This window comes from Schistocerca cancellata, chromosome 4, assembly GCF_023864275.1.
Source record: "Schistocerca cancellata isolate TAMUIC-IGC-003103 chromosome 4, iqSchCanc2.1, whole genome shotgun sequence".
Lineage (NCBI taxonomy): Eukaryota > Metazoa > Arthropoda > Insecta > Orthoptera > Acrididae > Schistocerca > Schistocerca cancellata.
In genome coordinates, this window is record NC_064629.1 from 558472843 (window position 1) to 558491676 (window position 18834).

At 43.9% G+C, this 18834-nt stretch overlaps 1 protein-coding gene across 1 annotated transcript in view; it reads right to left on the reverse strand.

Annotated features, from left to right (window-relative positions):
- Window positions 1–16691, reverse strand: part of LOC126183744 (lysosomal-associated transmembrane protein 4B-like) — a 159452-nt gene extending 142761 nt beyond the window's left edge. The window contains exon 1 of the mRNA XM_049925959.1: window positions 16572–16691. The gene's annotated coding sequence lies outside the window, so the exon portion shown is untranslated. The remainder of the gene's footprint in view (window positions 1–16571) is intronic.
- Between the last annotated feature and the right edge of the window lie 2143 nt (window positions 16692–18834).

Genomic DNA, 18834 nt, shown 5'->3' on the forward strand with positions numbered 1-18834 from the left:
TCAATGTAAGGTGGCATATTTATTCTGACAGGTTTTGGATGCAGTATATGTGGAATACAAACCATGCAGAAAACAATTAATTGCAAAATACTATCATATAGTTTCCAAATGTCTGTCTGTCCTATGTAAGTGTGTGTGTGTGTGTGTGTGTGTGTGTGTGTGTTCCATGGCGTATACACTCCCACCTGATTTCGAAATGTAGTTTACTTACTAAGGAATACTCAGTTATCCAGCAGAGCAGTGGAATCAGATGTGTATGTAATACAGTTTCCAAATGTTGTCGGTGCTAGATGAGCACGATGATGAAGTGTGTGGTACTCCCTTCCACCATTAACAGGTGTTCCATTAAAACTATAGTCTTCCATGCTATTTTTTCTCATTGTGATAGCTCTCTACATAGCCTGTGACAGATAGGCAGTCTTCTAACTGATGGAACAGTGCTGTCGCATCGTGATGGGATTTTGAGAGCATTAGCAGGGCCCTGTGACTTGACTGGGGACACCTAGAGCCTGCCTTACTTGTTAAAATAAGGTAGATGCTAGTGCAATATATCAAAGACCGGCGGATTCGTTGAAAAAAGGGGGAGGGGGGGGAGAAGCGATACTCGGACAACGAAAAGGAGCCCGAGAGTTCTCTTCACCACTGCTTCTAAGTGTTGTTCACATATCGCGAAGTGATTGCACTGAGAAAAGTTTGGGGTCATACAGTTTTTCACTAGGAGACATTAAGCAGCAGAAGTTCCGTCTCTTATCTTTTTGACAAATATGTTACGTTGGATAGGAAAGCAAGAAGAGCGATACTACTACTGTATTGTACACCTGTGTATCCATGGTTGAAGTTTTTTAATGGAGGAATTGTTAAAGGCGAGAATATGGGGAGGGACCTAGTCATCTGTGAAACAGCAGTCCTCGTATATTAAGGGTGGTTCCTAACATGCCTCCTACCAAAGTGCGCTGTGAAGGTATCAAATAAAAATAAACTTTTTTTTAAACACGTCTTCTTATTTTCATATAAAATGAGTTGCCCACGCAGCACGACCAGTTTGTGATGCTGGGGCCACACCCTTCGCTCTATTCACAATCACGCTACTGACTGTGGTAAATCAGCAAGACTTTTTTAGACACTTTAAATTAGGAACAAATCATGCGAAAGTTTTGTGCTCCAAAAACTGGATGGACTGACAGTTTAAATTTACACTGTTGACTCGTAGATAACGTCCTGTGAATACAATTATGGTATCGCTTTGCAGCTCAAAACTTTTGATCGACAAATACCAATCAAGAAAGAGCAAATGAATTAGCGACCAGCAACGAAAACAGGTTCTAACGTATGTCTGTTACATTTAAAGTCTATTAAAGAATTACTATGTAACAAATGACGCGAGACAAACAGCTTGAAGCAGCATGTGGCATCAAGCTAAACAGACAAATGCTTCCAAGGTTTATCGATGATTTGTGGAAGAAAATGTTAAACATCGCCAACATAGATTAGACTTGTAATTCAGCATTTTTTTCAATTGCACAGTTATGAAGTATAGTTAAGTTACTTCGACAGTTATTATAAATCCTAAGCTATATTTCAGCAGAGTTAATAAAGCGTTAGAGACTGCGGTGGCGGAAGCTCTATTCGGAGCGTAGCAGCGGTAGCGTGCGGCCGGACTGGGAGCAGTGCTGTCGCATTTCTTTCAGTTTTAAATAAAGAAGAAATTGTCTCCCACTTTCCCCAGCCTTCGTGCAATCAAGACAAGCACTTTGGAATGTGCAATGTGGTGCAAAGGTAAAGACTGTGTAGAACACGGAAAGTTATTGTTTTTAAGTTGAATGCATAGCTCTCCTATTCTTACCTTGGTGGTAGCGGTACAAGTTTGGAACATATTAGCGAAGTACGTACCTTTCTCTGTAGAAATGTTCCAGCCGTTATTTTCTTTACAAGTCCAGTACAATCACATAGTGTTATGGGAGCTGACGGTTACGTCACACACTAAAGTGTGGATAATAAGTTCGGTTTAAGTAAAACATAGCTCTGCTGTGTACTTCTTGTTGTGATGTGCCTTGATGAAAAAGAGTGTGTCCTGGAAATCGATAAAATAGCAACGAAATCCATACTAATGTTCGTCAACTTAAAAAAATCGGCAAAATTAGCTTAAAAACTGGGCAATGAAATGTGGGTTTTCTTTAAAAAAATTGGCAAAAATTAGCCACGAAACCGTAAATGGCGTCGTATGTTGCAGAAAGTAATTTTGGGTGCTGAACATTCACGAAAACTAGGTCAAAACTGCTGGGTTGTATACTATGCTGGAAATCTGCAATATCACCTGGCTTTACAGATGCTGCTGCTGCAACTTGAGCGAGATCCTTTTTAAGAATGCCAGTTTCAGGATGCTGGAAGGAAACTAAGAAGGGGATGGTGGCACTGGTGTGGGCATGGCCAATAGCAGCACAGTGAGGGCAGTGGAGCGATAGTGGGGGAAGCGTCGCATTTTTTTGGGTCATAAACTACCGTTATTAAAATAAGAGTTATCACTTTACGCTAAAAGTATTGATCACCTGGGTAAAAGTGAACCAAAGCCAACATCTTGCCAGCAAATTATAGTAATAATCATGATCATTCATTGCCGTCATCTTGACAAATATTGCCCATTAATTACATCCTAAATAAAGAAAACATGCGCCAAGTGAGCAGTTTGTTTACATACATACATCAAAAAAAGTTTTGCGTCACCTCGGTTCCGAGAGTTCCGGAACTTGCACAGAAAATTGGAACAGAGATCAATATAAACATCATTTCCGCCTTTTTTATTGCTCATGAAAACCACAAATTGCATACTGTAACACCATACAGCTAGTACCTCTAATACCCAGTAGCACATCCTCTTGCACTGATACATGTCTGTATTCGTCGTGGCATACTATCCACAAGTTTATCAAAGCACTGTTGGTCCAGATTGTCCCACTCCTCAACGGAAATTCGGCGTAGATCACTTAGAGTGGTTGGTGGTTGGCGTCGTCCATAAACAGCCCTTTTCCATCTCTCCCAGGCATGTTCGATAGTGTTCATGTCTGGAGAACATGCTGGCCACTCTAGTCGAGCGATGTCGTTATATTCCCGGCGGGGTCAGGGATTTTCTCTGCCTCGTGATGACTGGGTGTTGTGTGATGTCCTTAGGTTAGTTAGGTTTAATTAGTTCTAAGTTCTAGGGGACTGATGACCATAGATGTTAAGTCCCATAGTGCTCAGAGCCATTTTTGATGTCGTTATCCTGAAGGAAGTCATACACAAGACGTGCACGATGGGGACGCGAATTGTCGTTCATGAAGACGAATGCCTCACCAATATGCTGCCGATATGGTTGCACTATCGGTCGGAGGATGGCATTCACGTATCGTACAGCCGTTACGGCGCCTTCCATGACCACCAGCAGCGTACGTCGATCCCACAAAATGCCACCCCAAAATAGCAGGGAACCTCCACCTTGCTGCACTCGCTGCACAGTGTGTCTAAGGCGTTCACCCGGACCGGGTTGCCTCCAAACACGTCTCCGACGATTGGGTGAAGGCATATTCGAGAACGTGATGCCAATCCTGAGCGGTCCATTCGGGATTTTGTTGGGACCATCTGTACCGCGCTGCATGGTGTCGTGGTTGCAAAGGTGGACCTCGCCATGGATGTCGGAAATGAAGTTGCGCATCATGCAGCCTATTGCGCACAGTTTGAGTCGTAACACGACGTCCTGTGGCTGCACGAAAAGCATTTATTCAACATGGTGGCGTTGCTGTCAGGGTTCCTCTGAGCCATAATCCGTAGGTAGCGGTCATTCAATGCAATAGTAGCCCTTAGGCGGTCTGAGCGAAGCATGTCATCGACAGTTCCTGTCTCTCGGTATCTCCTCCATGTCCGTACTTTGGTTCTCAAATAGACGCCTGGACACTTCCCTTGTTGTGAGCCCTTCCTGGCACAAAGTAACAATGCGGACGTGATCGAACCGCGGTATTCACCATCTAGGCATGGTTGAACTACAGACAACACGAGCTGTGTACCTCCTTCCTGGTGGAATGACTGGAACTGATCGGCTGTCGGACACCCTCCGTCTAACAGGCCCTTCTCATGCATGGTTGTTTACGTCTTTGGGCGGGTTTAGTGACATCTCTGAACAGTCAAAGGGACTGTGTCTGTGATACAATTTCCACTTTCAACGTCTATCTTCAGGAGTCCTGGGAACTGGAGTGATGCAAAACTTTTTTTGATGTGTGCAACTGTCATTAAATTAGACTAGGTCAACTGGGCTGTCTGTTTACTTGAGAGATCAAAGGATTGTCTCAGATCTCTCATACGCCCACTGATTAACTTCGTGTCTGTTAGTTGCTAAGAAGCCTAGGACGTTACCTTCACGAACTGGTTGTCCAACTGTCTGCTCAAAGTAATTTTCGGACATGACATTCATAATAACGTCACATGAATCCTGTCTCTGGCACCAGTTTTGATAACACAACTCTCCCATTCTATACATGGGAAATTCGAGTCACCCCCCATTACTACTGCATGACCAGGAAAATTATTAATGGTATTCTTCAAGTTCTCTGAAGCTCTCTGCTACTACAGCTCCTGAGCCAGGCGGTCTATAAAAGCATCTGATCGCCATTTATGACTGACCTCTGATGCTTAACTTTAAACAGCTAATAAACATTTAGGATCCGTGATAAGCTCGCTAGATATTATCGAGTTCTTTTTCTGCAATATATGTGCTACCACCACTGGTGACTAACATATCCTTAATAGAAATATTTCAATTTGAGCTTAGTATTTCGTTGGTGTTTACTTCCAGTTCCAACGAAATTTCTGTTGCTAATACTGTCTGGGCACTATAGCCTTCAATAGAATTCTGGAACCTTTCGTTGGGTGCTCCTGTTGTTTAATAATATCATATTAACCTTTTCGGTGTCTGATCTGCGAGGACAAGCATTCTCTGAGAACACTGTGGCTGATGTAACTTCGACTTTGGCACGAAATTCATCTCTGGTCCAAGGGGGAGTTTCTGTAAGATAACTCCTCCATGAGCACACTACACGTACTCTGCTACCCTAGTAGCTGTTTACTGTGTGTAGTGCACGCCTTACCTATTAAGGGGAATTTTACAATTCTTCATCAGAGAAATTCACATCTAGTGCCGTTCGGAGCCTCTGATTTAGGCCTCAGAACCAAAGCGGCAGGCGTCTTTCCTGGCAAAATGTGTCACTTTTTGCAGCCGGTTGTATCCAGGGTTCTTTATAGCCAATCGCACAGTCTGTTCCACGCCACGGACGAGCTCCCCTGGCTAATATACGGAGTGTAGACTGGCATTCTTTCCCGCCTTGCATGCTATATCTCTGAGATGCTCCATCACCTGCCTAATGTTGGAGTTTCTACATCTAAATCTACATTTATACTCCGCAAGCCACCCAACGGAGTGTGGCGGAGGGCACTTTACGTGCCACTGTCATTACCTCCCTTTCCTGTTCCAGTCGCGTATGGTTCGCGGGAAGAACGACTGCCAGAAAGCCTCCGTGCGCGCTAGAATCTCTCTAATTTTACATTCGTGATCTCCTCGGGAGGTATAAGTAGGGGGAAGCAATATATTCGATACCTCATCCGGAAAAGCACCCTCTCAAAACCTGGATAGCAAGCTACACCGCGATGCAGAGCGCCTTTCTTGCAGAGTCTGCCACTTGAGTTTGCTAAACATCTCCGTAACGCTGTCACGCTTACCAAATAACCCTGTGACGAAACGCGCCGCTCTTCTTTGGATCTTCTCTATCTCCTCCGTCAACCCGACCTGGTGCGGATCCCACACTGATGAGCAATACTCAAGTATAGGTCGAACGAGTGTTTTGTAAGCCACCTCCTTTGTTGATGGACTACATTTTCTAAGGACTCTCCCAATGAATCTCAACCTGGTACCTGCCTTACCAACAATTAATTTTATATGTTCATTCCACTTCAAATCGTTCCGCACGCATACTCCCAGATATTTTACAGAAGTAACTGCTACCAGTGTTTGTTCCGCTTAACGACTAGCATACCCAGCCTCTGCAATTTTGCGGACTGGGCAGGAGTGCTGGCCGCTGGCGCAACAGTCTTGGCTCAGAAATATTAAGAACACTGGGTAGCACCTTGTACTTGTTGCTAAGGCATAAGGAGCTAGCCGTGTGGTCCATTCCCTTTTTCGCCTTCTGCCCAGTGATATAAGAACCCGCCACTGTCTGCCGTTCTCTCTTGAGTGAGGACAGACTGGTCAGATGTTGTGTACTGGAAGACTCAGCGACAACCAGGGGACCAGATTATTCCAACGGCACCAAAGGTGTTGCAGGTCTCGTAACTGGTGTCCTGATGTTCCCAAAGCTTTGAGCAAACTCCAGTGCAGTGATCCAAACTATATGCCGTGTGCTAACACGAGATTTAAATGTAGAGATGTGATGAGGCGCTTCTGACAGCGGGAAGTCAACACGAGGAATCCATCTCACACAAGGATACGCACTAACAAGGGGAGGCCACGACGCTGGGATCACGGATTTACTTCAAACTGTGTACACCTTTAGCAGGCCATTAGAACAACATAATGTGAAAGTAGTAAGATTCACTACTCTGGCAATTCAGAGAAAATCGCATGAGAATTTTCACGTATCTATTATGCAAATCATGTATCTGTGCAAAGGGACTGGCCGTAAGAATTCATTGTGGTCATGCTGTTAGCGTTCGCGCTGGGCAACAGGGTCGTGGTCGAGGCGACGGTGCGAATCCCACACCGGCACGGTAACTCAGCGCATTCGGTCACAGAGCTGGCTGGTCTCTGTAACTGAGTGAAGGGACCAACAACGAACTTCAACAGATGTCATGTGACGTCCGCTACGACCAAATACAACGAACAATAACGAACAAACCGCAGGAACAAGAAATTCCGCAGACACTTTCTAATCTATTTTTCTTTTTCATCACTAGCCTCATTATTTAATTTATATGGCATTTGAGAGGTAACCTAACGTGTATTTGCATGAAGTTTCAATTCATGTTTTTCCATGTTTGTATGACAAATAACATCCAGCAACGTGTGATGGCCGCGCGGGATTAGCCGAGCGGTCTAGGCGCTGCAGTCATGGACTGTGCAGCTGGTCCGGGCGGGAGTCCTCCCTCGGGCATGGGTGTGTGTGTTTGTCGTTAGGATAATTTAGGTTAAGTAGTGTGTAAGCTTAGGGACTGATGACCTCAGCAGTTAAGTCCCATAAGATTTCACACACATTTGAACATTTCTTTGAACGTGTGATGTCGAGAGCACATCCGACAAGCAATTCTACATTACTCTTTTGGTCTAGCACTCTGTGACTTACTATATTACCGATTATAAATAACGACATTCGCATGATTAATTATCGAGGTTTGACTTGGACTTTTCAAACCTGTCCCTCGTCCTTAAAAATGTAATTACGAATTGTATAGAGCCAAATAACATATCCGTGATCCCAACGTTGTGGCCTCCCCTTGTGAGATCTACGCAAAACGGAAACTTAATTTGCTAAACATTAGTTTACACACTAAAATACATAGATATAGTTCATTTCTTAGAAGAATTACATAAAAAACACAAAGTAAACTAAATCACTCTGTATCAGACAACTGCTGGTGCTGCTACCACTCCAGGCGCGTCCACTCGCCCCGGCCTCTGCCTCTAGATTGACTGTCAGAGCTCTGTAGTCAACGGTCACCTGATTCAAACTGAGTCAAGTGATAGGTGACGTGACGTTTCTGGCGGCGGAAAATTACACGTGGAATCCACTTTACACAAGGATATGCACTAAAATTTACACAAAAACGAGAACTTAGAGTTATTTGCGAAACACTAGTCTACACAGTAAAATAAACGGGTGTAGTTCACTTCTTAGCAGAATTATGTGAAAAAAATACAAACTAAATGAAATTACGCTGTATCAGACAACTACTGATGCCACAACCGCTCCATGCGCATCCACTCGCCTCAGCTTCTGCCACTGGACTGACTGTCGGAACCCTGTAGTCAACGGTCACCTGATTCAAACTGAGTCACGTGACGGGTGACGTGGTGCTTCTGGTGGCGGAAAATTAACCGACGAATCTGCCTCGCTCAAGAATATGAATTAAGATTTACGATAAGACGAAAACTTAGAATAATTTGCTAAACACTAGTCTACACAGTAAAATAAATACATACAGTCGACTTCTTATCAGAAATCCGTGAAAAAAAAGAACAGAAACTACACTAAATTACTCTGTAACAGACAACTGCTGTTGCTGCTATCGCTTCAGGCGCATCCACTCACCTCGGCCTCTGCCGCTGGACTCCACACAACATTCATGATGACACCGATGTCGTTACAGCGAGGAACCAATCGTCTAACAATGCTGATATCTACTATTGTACTATCCACACTGTCAGGCGAGATCCATCGCTATAACGAAGCTGAATGGCAAACACCGTTGGCTGACTGCAGTGACTCCACCCAAGTCAGCGATTCGATGACAGCGATGTCGTTACAGCGAGGAACCAACCGTCTAACAATGCTGATATCCACTATTGCACTATCCGCACTGTCAGGCGAGATCCATCGCCGAAACGAAGCCGAAGGGCAAACACTGTTGGCTGACGAAACACGGAGCGGCAGGGCACTGTCTGCAGTGATTGCACGTGACACTCAGCGAGTCGATGACGTTACAGCGATGAATCCATCCTCTAACAGTGCTGATATCTACTGTTGCACTATCAGCAATGTTAGACGAGGTTCATCACTGTAACGAAGCTGAAGGGCAAACACCGTTGGCTGAAGAAACGCGGAGCGGCAGGCTGCTGACTGCAGTGTCTCCACACAACATTCAGCGAGTCGATGATATCGATGACGGTACAGCGATGAATCCATCCTCAAACAGTGCTGATATCCACTGTTGCACTGTCAGCGCTGTTGGACGAGGGGTTCATCACTGTAACGAAGCTGGAAGACAAACACCATTGGCTGACGAAATGCAGAACGGCAGGCCGCTGACTGCAGCATCTCCACACAACATTCAACGAGTCGATGACATCGATGACATTACACCGAGGAATCTGTCGAACCTGTCGCCTAACAGTTCTGATATCCACTGTCAGCATACACATTTTTCAGTCTTTCATGAATGTGAGTGGGCGTTTCACCTTCTACGTTCAAGAATTGTATCACAGATCGCTGTCTAATACGAACATCGGTGTCTGACATTTTGCATGGGACTGCAGTACTGGCGCCTGTTGCTGCAGAAAGTTACTACTGCAGTGGACTAGAGAGAAAGCATTACAAAACAGCGGCAAATACAAATTTTTCACTTAAAAAAATTTATCTAAGGAGAAAAAAAGAGGCATTACTTTCTGGCTGACCCTCGTAAAATAAGTTTCAGAACCAGATCTCTTTCAAATCTCCTGCTTCACGATATGCACACAGAGGAGATCTGTGTGCGCTACGCCGGCCGGAGTGGCCGAACGGTTCTAGGCGCTACAGTCTGGAACCGCGCGACCGCTTCGGTCGCAGGTTCGAATCCTGCCTCGGGCATGGGTGTTTGTGATGTCCTTAGGTTAGTTAGGTTTAAGTAGTTCTAAGTTCTATGGGACTGATGACCACAGCAGTTAAGTCCCATAGTGCTCAGAGCCTCTTTTTCTTTTGGTGATATTTCGAGTACTCGGTTTTTCTTTTGTATTATGAATGACACTCCCTTGGTCGTGGACGTATCAGTTTCTCACAGCCGTTATTGTAGTCGACGAAAATGGTATGTGATGTGATAATTACAACAGGGACTGACGGCAGGGATCCCTTCCCAGTTTTTGTCTATACCGCGAAACGGGAGATTTGAAACTGAAGCAATCTTCCAACTTATTTTACATCGAAACGGTAAATTTCCTGAAATCGATTCCTGATTAAAACTTTATTTACTCAGTAGTCTCTATAATCCTTAGGAGCCACTATTAGGGACTGTTAAACAACCTAAGGAACTTGCTTCCATTCCAGAGGTAGTTTATAGTAACAGAGCATTTCAAATGACTGACGCCGGACGCGGTGGTCTAGCGGTTCTGGCGCTGCAGTCCGGAACCGCGGGACTGCTACGGTCGCAGGTTCGAATCCTGCCTCGGGCATGGGTGTGTGTGCTGTCCTTAGGTTAGTTAGGTTTAAGTAGTTCTAAGTTCTAGGGGACTTATGACCTAAGATGTTGAGTCCCATAGTGCTCAGAGCCATCAAATGACTGAGGAGCATGACATTACCAATTTCAAGAAGGGTCGCCGGACAGTTGCACAAAGATATACTGAGCAACAGTGGAACGCACTTTTTCCTCATGTATTGTGAACTGTTTTGAAGAACGAAAATCTACTGTACAGGAAACAAGATGGATTCTGTAAGCCGGCCGCGGTGGCCGAGCGGTTATAGGCGCTTCAGTCCTGAACCGCGCGACTGCTACGGTCGCAGGTTCGAATCCGCCTCGGGCATGGATGTGTGTGATGTCCTTAAGTTAGTTACGTTTAAGTATTTCGAAGTTCTAGGGGACTGATGACGTCAGATGTTAAGTCCCATAGTGCTCACAGCCATTTGAACCAATTTTTTTGATTCTGTAAACACTGATCTTGTGAAACACTGTTCGCTCTGTTCGTCCATCAAATCTAGATGGCTAGCGGTAAGGGTTCCCTCCGTAACACATTCTATACGGTTTGGTTTGGTTCTATCGGTTAGTGAATAGATTATGACCATACGGAATATGGAAACAGATTCCTTTACTGGATTCATGGTTTCCTAACAGATAAAATTCTAAACTTAGTTCTTCTTCTTCAGTTCACTGAGTATGATTACAGCCTTTTCCGTCTTCGCTGAAGCCATCTGTTCCTCGATTGTCCCCCATCTCTCTTCTCTGTCGGTTTATAATTGATTACTTCTTTAACTATTCTGTCTTGCCCCAATCTATTGCAATGTTGTTTCCATTTTATGCCTCCATGGTCTATTTTTTCGTTTATTTAAAATGGAATGATCATATAAAATTAATCGTCGTTAAAGAAGACGCCAGACAGATTCATTCGAACAATCCTAAGGAAATGCAGTCCGAAAACAAAGAATGTAGGTTACAGTACACTTGTTCGCCCACTGCTTGAATACTGCTCACCAGTGTGGGATCCATACCAGATAGGGTTGCTAGAAGAGATAGAGAAGATCCAACGGAGAGCAGCGCGCTTCCTTACAGGATCATTTAGCAATCTCGAAAGCGTTACGGAGATGATAGATAAACTACAGTGGAAGACTCTGCAAGAGAGACGGTCAGTAGCTCGTACGGGCTTTTGTTGAAGTTTCGAGAACATACCTTCAACGAGGGGTCAAGCAGTATATTGCTCCCTCCTACGTATATCTCGCGAAGAGACCATGAGGATAAAATCAGAGAGATTAGAGCCCACACAGAGGCATAACGACAATCTTTCTTTCCACGAACAATACGAGACTGGAATAGAAGGGAGAACCGATAGAGGTTCTCAAGCTACCCTCCGCCACACACCGTCAGGTGGCTTGAGGAGTATGGATGTAGATGTAGATGTACCGTATATATTAAGTTCGCTTATAATAATGTTTTGTATTTGTATTTGATCTCTGAGGGTATACTCTTTACCTTTCCCTGGGAATTCCATTTCAGCTGACTGCATTCTTCTTCTATCTTGCTTAGTTAATGTCCATGATTCGCTTCCATATGTTAGAATATGTGTAGTCATTTCTCTGTAAAAGTTCAGCTTTGCATCCTTCCTTGAATTGTCAACCAGTGTTCTGTGTATTGTGCCACTTATCGTTTGAAAATGATGTAATTTATTAGTGATGTCGTTTCAATTATCGTAGCTAATATCACGACCTAACAGTTGAAAATGTGACATCTGTCTTGTTGGCTGTTCATCTAATGCTACTTCGCCGGTGTGGCCGGTGTGGCCGAGCGGTTCTAGGCGCTTCAGTCTGGAACCGTGCGACCGCTACGGTCGCAGGTTCGAATCCTGCCTCGGGCATAGATGTGTGTGATGTCCTTAGGTTAGTTAGGTTTAAGTAGTTCTAAGTTCTAGGGGACTGATGACCTCAGATGTTAAGTCCCATAGTGCTCAGAGCCATTTGAACCATTTTAATACTACTTCGGAGCGCACTGGAAACTTCGCTTTGAAGGCCATAGCTTAGTTCTTAACAAAGCAAAGCCGTCAGACGTAAAAGTAACTCTGAGAATAACGCAAGGGTATTCGTGGAAGACACGTTTGTATACAAGGAAGTTGCAACTACGGAAAAACTGTGGAACTGGGAGACCTGCTTTGTGCAGTTATTGCGAGTTGACCCTCAACGTAAACAAATACGACGTATTACCTTTACATAGGACGAAATACCCGAAAATATTCATTTACACTACTTGCAACCAATCAGTGAAAATAGTAGCAAACGTAAAGTATCAAAGTGTACACCCTCCGAGCCAGCTCAAGGGAAACGACTACACAAAACTACACCCATGCTCATAAATTAAGGATAATGCTGATACATGGTGAAACAAAGCTCTGGTGGGCGGTTTGCGGGTTTAAATCATCTCGAGGTATGACCATGCGGCGCATCTGACCTGCGGTCGTCGCACAGTGGCGCTGGCAGCAGTCCACATACGCAAAGGTGTGTTGGTGCCTGTCAGAGTACGGTGCAGCGAGTAAGTGTGCAGACGTTTTCAGACATGCTAATGGTGCCTGTGTGTTGAAAATGGCTCAAACAATACATACTAATGACGTTATGAGGGGTAGAACACTAGGGCGACTGGAGGCTGGTCAAACACTGCAGGTCGTAGAACGGGCACTCCATGTGCCACAAAGAGTGATCTCAAGATTTTGGCAACGATTCCAGCAGACAGGAAACGTGTCCAGGCGCTACAGTACAGGACGTCCACAGTGTACAAAACCAGAAGAAGACCGATATCTCACCATCAGTGCCCGCACACGGCCACGGAGTACTGCAGGTAGCCTTGCTCGGGACCTTACCGCAGCCACTGGAACAGTTGTCTCCAGACACACAGTCTGCAGACGACTGAACAGACTTGGTTTATTCGCCCGGAGACCTGCAAGGTGCATTCCCCTGACCCCTGGTCACAGGAGAGCCCTTAAAGCCTGGTGTCAAGAACACAGTACATGGTCATTGGAACAGTGGTCCCAGGTTATGTTCAAGGATGAGTCCAAGTATATTCTGAACAGTGATTCGCGCCGGGTTTTCATGTGGTGTGAAGCAGGAACCAGTTACCAGTCCTCTAATGTCCTTGAAAGGGACCTGTATGGAGGTTGTGCTGTGGGGTAGGATTATGATTGGTGCACGTACATCCCTGTATGTCTTTGACAGAGGAACTGTAACAGGTCAGGTGTATCGGGACGTCATTTTGCACCAGTATGTCGGCCTTTTCAGGGGTGCAGTGGGGCCCACCTTCCTTGTGATGGATGATAACACAGGGCCCCACCAAGCTGCCATTGTGGAGGAGTACCTTGAAACAGAAGATATCAGGCAAATGGAGTGGCCTGCCTTTTCTCCAGACCTAAACCCCATCGAGCACGTCTGGGATGCTCTCAGTCGACGTATCGCTGCCCGTCTTCAAACCCCTAGGACACTTCAGGAGCTCCGACAGGCACTGGTGCAAGAATGGGAGGCTATACCCCAGCAGCTTCTCGACTACTTGATCCAGAATATGCCAACCGATTGTGCGGCCTGTGTACGTGTGCATGGTGATCATATCTCATATTGATGTCGGGGTACATGCGCAGGAAACGTGGCGTTTTGTAGCACCTTATCACCAATACCGTGGACTTACAGATCTGTGTCGTGTGTGTTCCCCATGTGCCTATGCTATTAGCGCCAGTTCCGTGTAGTGCCACGTTGTGTGGCACCACATTCTGCAATTACCTTTAATTTATGAGCATGAGTGTAGTTGTAAGAAAAGGAGATGCTCTACTGAAATTGTTTGGAAGGATTTTACGTAAACGCAGTTAATCCGCAAAAGAAGTACCTTACAAAATAATCGCTCCACTGATTTTTGAGTACTGGCCGATCGTGTGAGACCCTTACCAGGTGGGTTTAATAAAAGTGATCGAGGAGATCCAAAGAAGAGCAGCACGTTTCGTCATGGGTTTTTTTCATAGGCGCAAGAGCGTCACGGAGATCTTCATCAGACTCTCGTGGCAGACGTGCATCACGGAATCGGGCAACATAACATATTGCTTTCCCCCCACATACACTTTGCGAAATGACAGTGCTAAGAAAACTGTATAAATTTCAGCTCGTGTTTTCCTATACACCACTCAGGAATCGAAAAGGAAATGAGAAATGACTGTTGTACTCGAAGTACCCTCCGGCATTCCTTATGGTGGCTTCTGGACTATGGACGAAGATATAAAACAAGCATCCTGCCACCACTGTTGGAAGAAGAAGAAGCAGTGATGCACGGGGTTTGTACCGTGCTGTTCTGGTGCGTAAGGTGGCTGCTTCATGTTATTTCCGTGTCGGTAACTTGTTTCTATGTTTACTCCCAGAAGGCTTCGAAGGAACAGTCGCATTTGTCTATGTTGTCACACTCCAATCTTGCTGGATTTTAATTTTCGAAGTTGTGCCCGCCTCATGCTTAGTCCCGACTTGTACACACAAATAACGAATCTTGGAATCCAAACGTACACGGGAAGGTGTATATCAAAAATTGGATCTGTAGAATCAATAGAGGAAATTGTTACCCCGGGCTAAGAAGTTTAAACTAGCTGCACAAAGTAGTGGCTTGGGTGCTGATTTCATAAAGTTGAACTTCACGCAAAAACTAGCTGACATCAATAACAACCTTCGTTACCTATTAGAATGATCGTGCAGCGTTGATTTGAAATACATCTGAACCGCGAATTCGAAGTTTTCGGTTTGACCTTTCCACTATGCAGTTTTTTCACCCATAACGAATTCAAATGAATGTTAACCAGATGGCACTGTTTAAATGAAGCTAAAGTGTTTCAGAAAGTATTCTCTCTCAGAACTACGTTTTTTCTCGGAACTGAGATATACATAAAGGGTATCCTCTTTATCTTTACCACCGTAGATAACATTTTGTCTGGAAACGACATAGAAGAATGTATAACGCAAATGTGTTTAATTACCAGGGAGACATTAGCCAGCATCGTTTCCTGTCTTGTATCTTTGTTCGTGACGAAGTTATGAACGGCAGTGGGTCTTTTTTACATAGCACCGTATATTTTTTGTGTGGTAACCCATCTTCTCTTCTCAAGATTTATTCAAAAACGTACCACAGTGTACCAATCACGTAAACATGACTTCGTTCAAAACGTAACACGAAATCGACTTTCGCTCTCTTGCACTAGGACACAGAACAGGTGACCGGGGTAACGCCAAAACACGTAACAGATGCGTGATCCTGGCGCGGTTCCAACAGTAGACTGTCAGCCAACTGCACTGTTCCTGTTTTGGCACAACTTGCGCGTGTCAGGATTTATCAGTGAAGAAACCAGGGACCCTTTAAAAAATCTTTAATTTTTACATTCACGTACATTACTACCAAACAGTAAGTAATGTGTGTCACATTAATCTCATCTGTCATACCCACTACCATCGTCGCAAACCGCTTGAGATTTCCGCTGAAAGCACTCTTTTACATTCGAAGGAAATAGTTGATAGTTCATATATGCGAAAAAGAAACAGATACGCTGTAATGTGTGAGCGATGCGTGTCCGTGATTATTTCTTCTGCATTTAGACATATGCGACTGCATCAAGATGGCCGTTATTATGCGACGAGTGTCGAATGTCAATTCGCGAAGTGTCTGTGCAGCACAGCTGTTTATTGATCTTTGCCAGTCAGACATGCGCGCGCACCAAAAGGTAAAGAATAGAAAAAGAAGGTAACAGGTTGCTTCGATTCAGAGATTACACATGATAGAGGATCGGCCGGTGCCTGAATAACAGGATGAAAGCTATTGATATTGAAAAGAAACATATGAGCCACGGTATGTGCCATGTTCCTTGACACATTTGAATGGACAGCTGGGGCCTTAATAAAAAGAAGTTTGTGTCATAACCGCAGGTCAACAAAAAGGGGTAGTTCGTGCGGGATGTGAATTCTGATAAAAAGTATTAGCTATAATACAGAACTCAAAATATATGTGCATAAGAATACGTTGGATAAAAAGGAGAAATGAACTATCCACATTCACGTATTCAATGACAAAGCGGTGGTTGTCAAAAACACGGGTTATTGGTGATTCTCTATTTGTGCGGAAGTTTGCATTAAATTTAAATCGAGGGTTACATTAAAAGATAAGCTGAGAAAACGTTATTTCGTCTCACTATAAAAATAAAATGCCATTCTGAAAAAAAAAAAATAAAAGCGACAAAGGCTACTGAACATTTATTTTTTTAATCCGTATGCTATCTTTATGATGATTCTAATGATGGGAAGAAGGGAAATAAGGAAGATCGAAAACAAAAAGACGAGAACATATAATGGGTCTAGCGTTTCGCGGCACTGCTCGCCTCCTACCAGGTGGTGGGCGGAGCCTGGAGCGGCGCACCAGCAAAACTGATTCAGTTCCAACGTTGTTTAAGCGTCGGCGGCTGGGACGCAACTGAAGCTTCTGCGCCAGCTCAGCCGGGATTCCAGTTCCGTTGCGCGCCGCACGGAGCGCTGCAGTAGCCCGGGGAGAGACTTGTGCCCTAGGGACAGCTATTCAAGATGCCAATCGGCTAGCCTCGTGTGTCCAGCCCGTAGCGCTTTCTGGTGGCAGATAGCGGAAGCTTACAATACGCTCAGTAGTCTCTGTACTGTTCACTTGTCTTTACTATTATACGTGTGTTTATGATAATCTCATTTCAAAACTGGAAAAATATAGCTGCAATTCGCGCAGCATGTGTCAGTAATAAAAGCTTGCACCGCGAAATTCCCCAAGAGACAGGCACGATAATCAATTTTTTAATGAAAATTAACAAAGCTTACAAATAGCCGAACTTTTTTCTTTACTTTAGAAGAGTGAAAATCAGCTGAGAAGCTAAGGAATACAGCTTTCTATTTAACTTGCAAATCTTTAGTACAGATTACATTTCAACATAATTCTTCTTGGCTTTTAATCTTTAATACTTCAGATCTTGCTATCCCAGAAATGGAATGAACAATGTTGCCAAAACGTTCTTTTACTCACATACGTAAAACATCAGGCTTATCATGTGGGAAATTTATACTAAATTGCATAAAAATTGGAACTGGTGAAATTATAAATTCATTTATTTGAACACTCTGATGCAGAATGTTTCATTTTAAGTACGTGTAATTTAAGTACCTATCTCATTTCTGAAAAAATTGTAAGTTTACAAATCAAATCAAAGAAACATAGTCACTTACTTTGTTATGATTCTCACCTTTAAAAGATGTTATTTGAGAATTTGCTTGCCTTTTAAAACTCATTTCCATTAGTAGCGACGATTTTAATTAGCTTTTTATTTATCAGCAAAAATACTAACGGCAATCAGACAGCACAGGCAGTTTTTATACTAAACTCACATTATTGTGCGGTACTAAAGTAGTCTTAATAAACAATAATCCTGAATTCCTGCAACACAGTTTGCACCTTACAGACAATTTCTTCATCTGAAACATTTTTAGCAGGGAAGTTTCCTGGGTCACTCCTACAGAGAGTAAATACAATAAGTTTTTCTCAATTCTCAATATAAAATTGATTCGCATTTTGCAAATCTAGATTGATGTCAGTTTCCAGGTTATCCCGAACGCTCACCTTAACAACTACATACTTCTATCCGAGCACGCCTCCAGGACCTAACTTCCACATGTCGGAGAGTCCACAACCCTTACTCGCGCATTTCGTGATTCCCGCACAGGGAGAGAGAAATATTCTATCGTCATTTTAGCCCGTCTAGGCATGGGTGCATCATTTATAGTTACAGAGTGTATGCTACAGTGTCTGTATCTTCACATTACAGTATCCTTAAGACATTCATGTATATAAAATATTTCACACACAGACAAGTCAACTGTTTCTGATTCTCCATTCCAGTGCAATTCATTAATAATAAATGCTTCTGCGCCTCCAGGATTGTGAAATATAATTACAACAGTCTGTGTTATTTGCAGATTCAGTTAGTCGAAAGGAATGTTCCATACAAATACGGAACTGCTCGTAAGCTGCTGTAGTTTGATACGAACGTCTCGAGAAAACTACATAAAGTTCCGCTACCTAAAGATAAAATTCAGCTACAAGTTAATGACGAAAAACCGTGTCCATGACGTTTGTGAGGCCTTCGGCGATAAACACGGGATTCTGACCAGTCTGTCTGCAGTCAGAAACGTATAGTATTAGTCAGTTAAGATAACAAGAACTGGAACACTTTTCTCGTGAAAAATCACTGCCAGTTTGGGGAGGCGCCTGTTTTTGGTAGTTGCGGATATATTTTCGAGGAATTTTTTGCAAAGTCCTTCATTGCCCTAAACTGTAGGTCCTCAAAACTGCAAAAGCGGACTAGGCAGTTAACATACATTTTCAAATCTCGCGCGGAACGAATGAAATAGCTCCTTGTCCTAAAGGCGAATGTGATCAATATATGCTTTCACTGTCTGCCACCAAGAAGCGCCACAATCTACAGACTCGAGGCTAGCCGAGCGCAACCGATCGACACACCCGATCGGCACCATAATTTGCTTTCCCTAGACACGAGCGCCAGAGACGACAGATCCGCAGATTCCACCTAGGCCGCTTCGTGCGCAGCAGTCGTCTGCGCATGGTAGCTTCGAATTT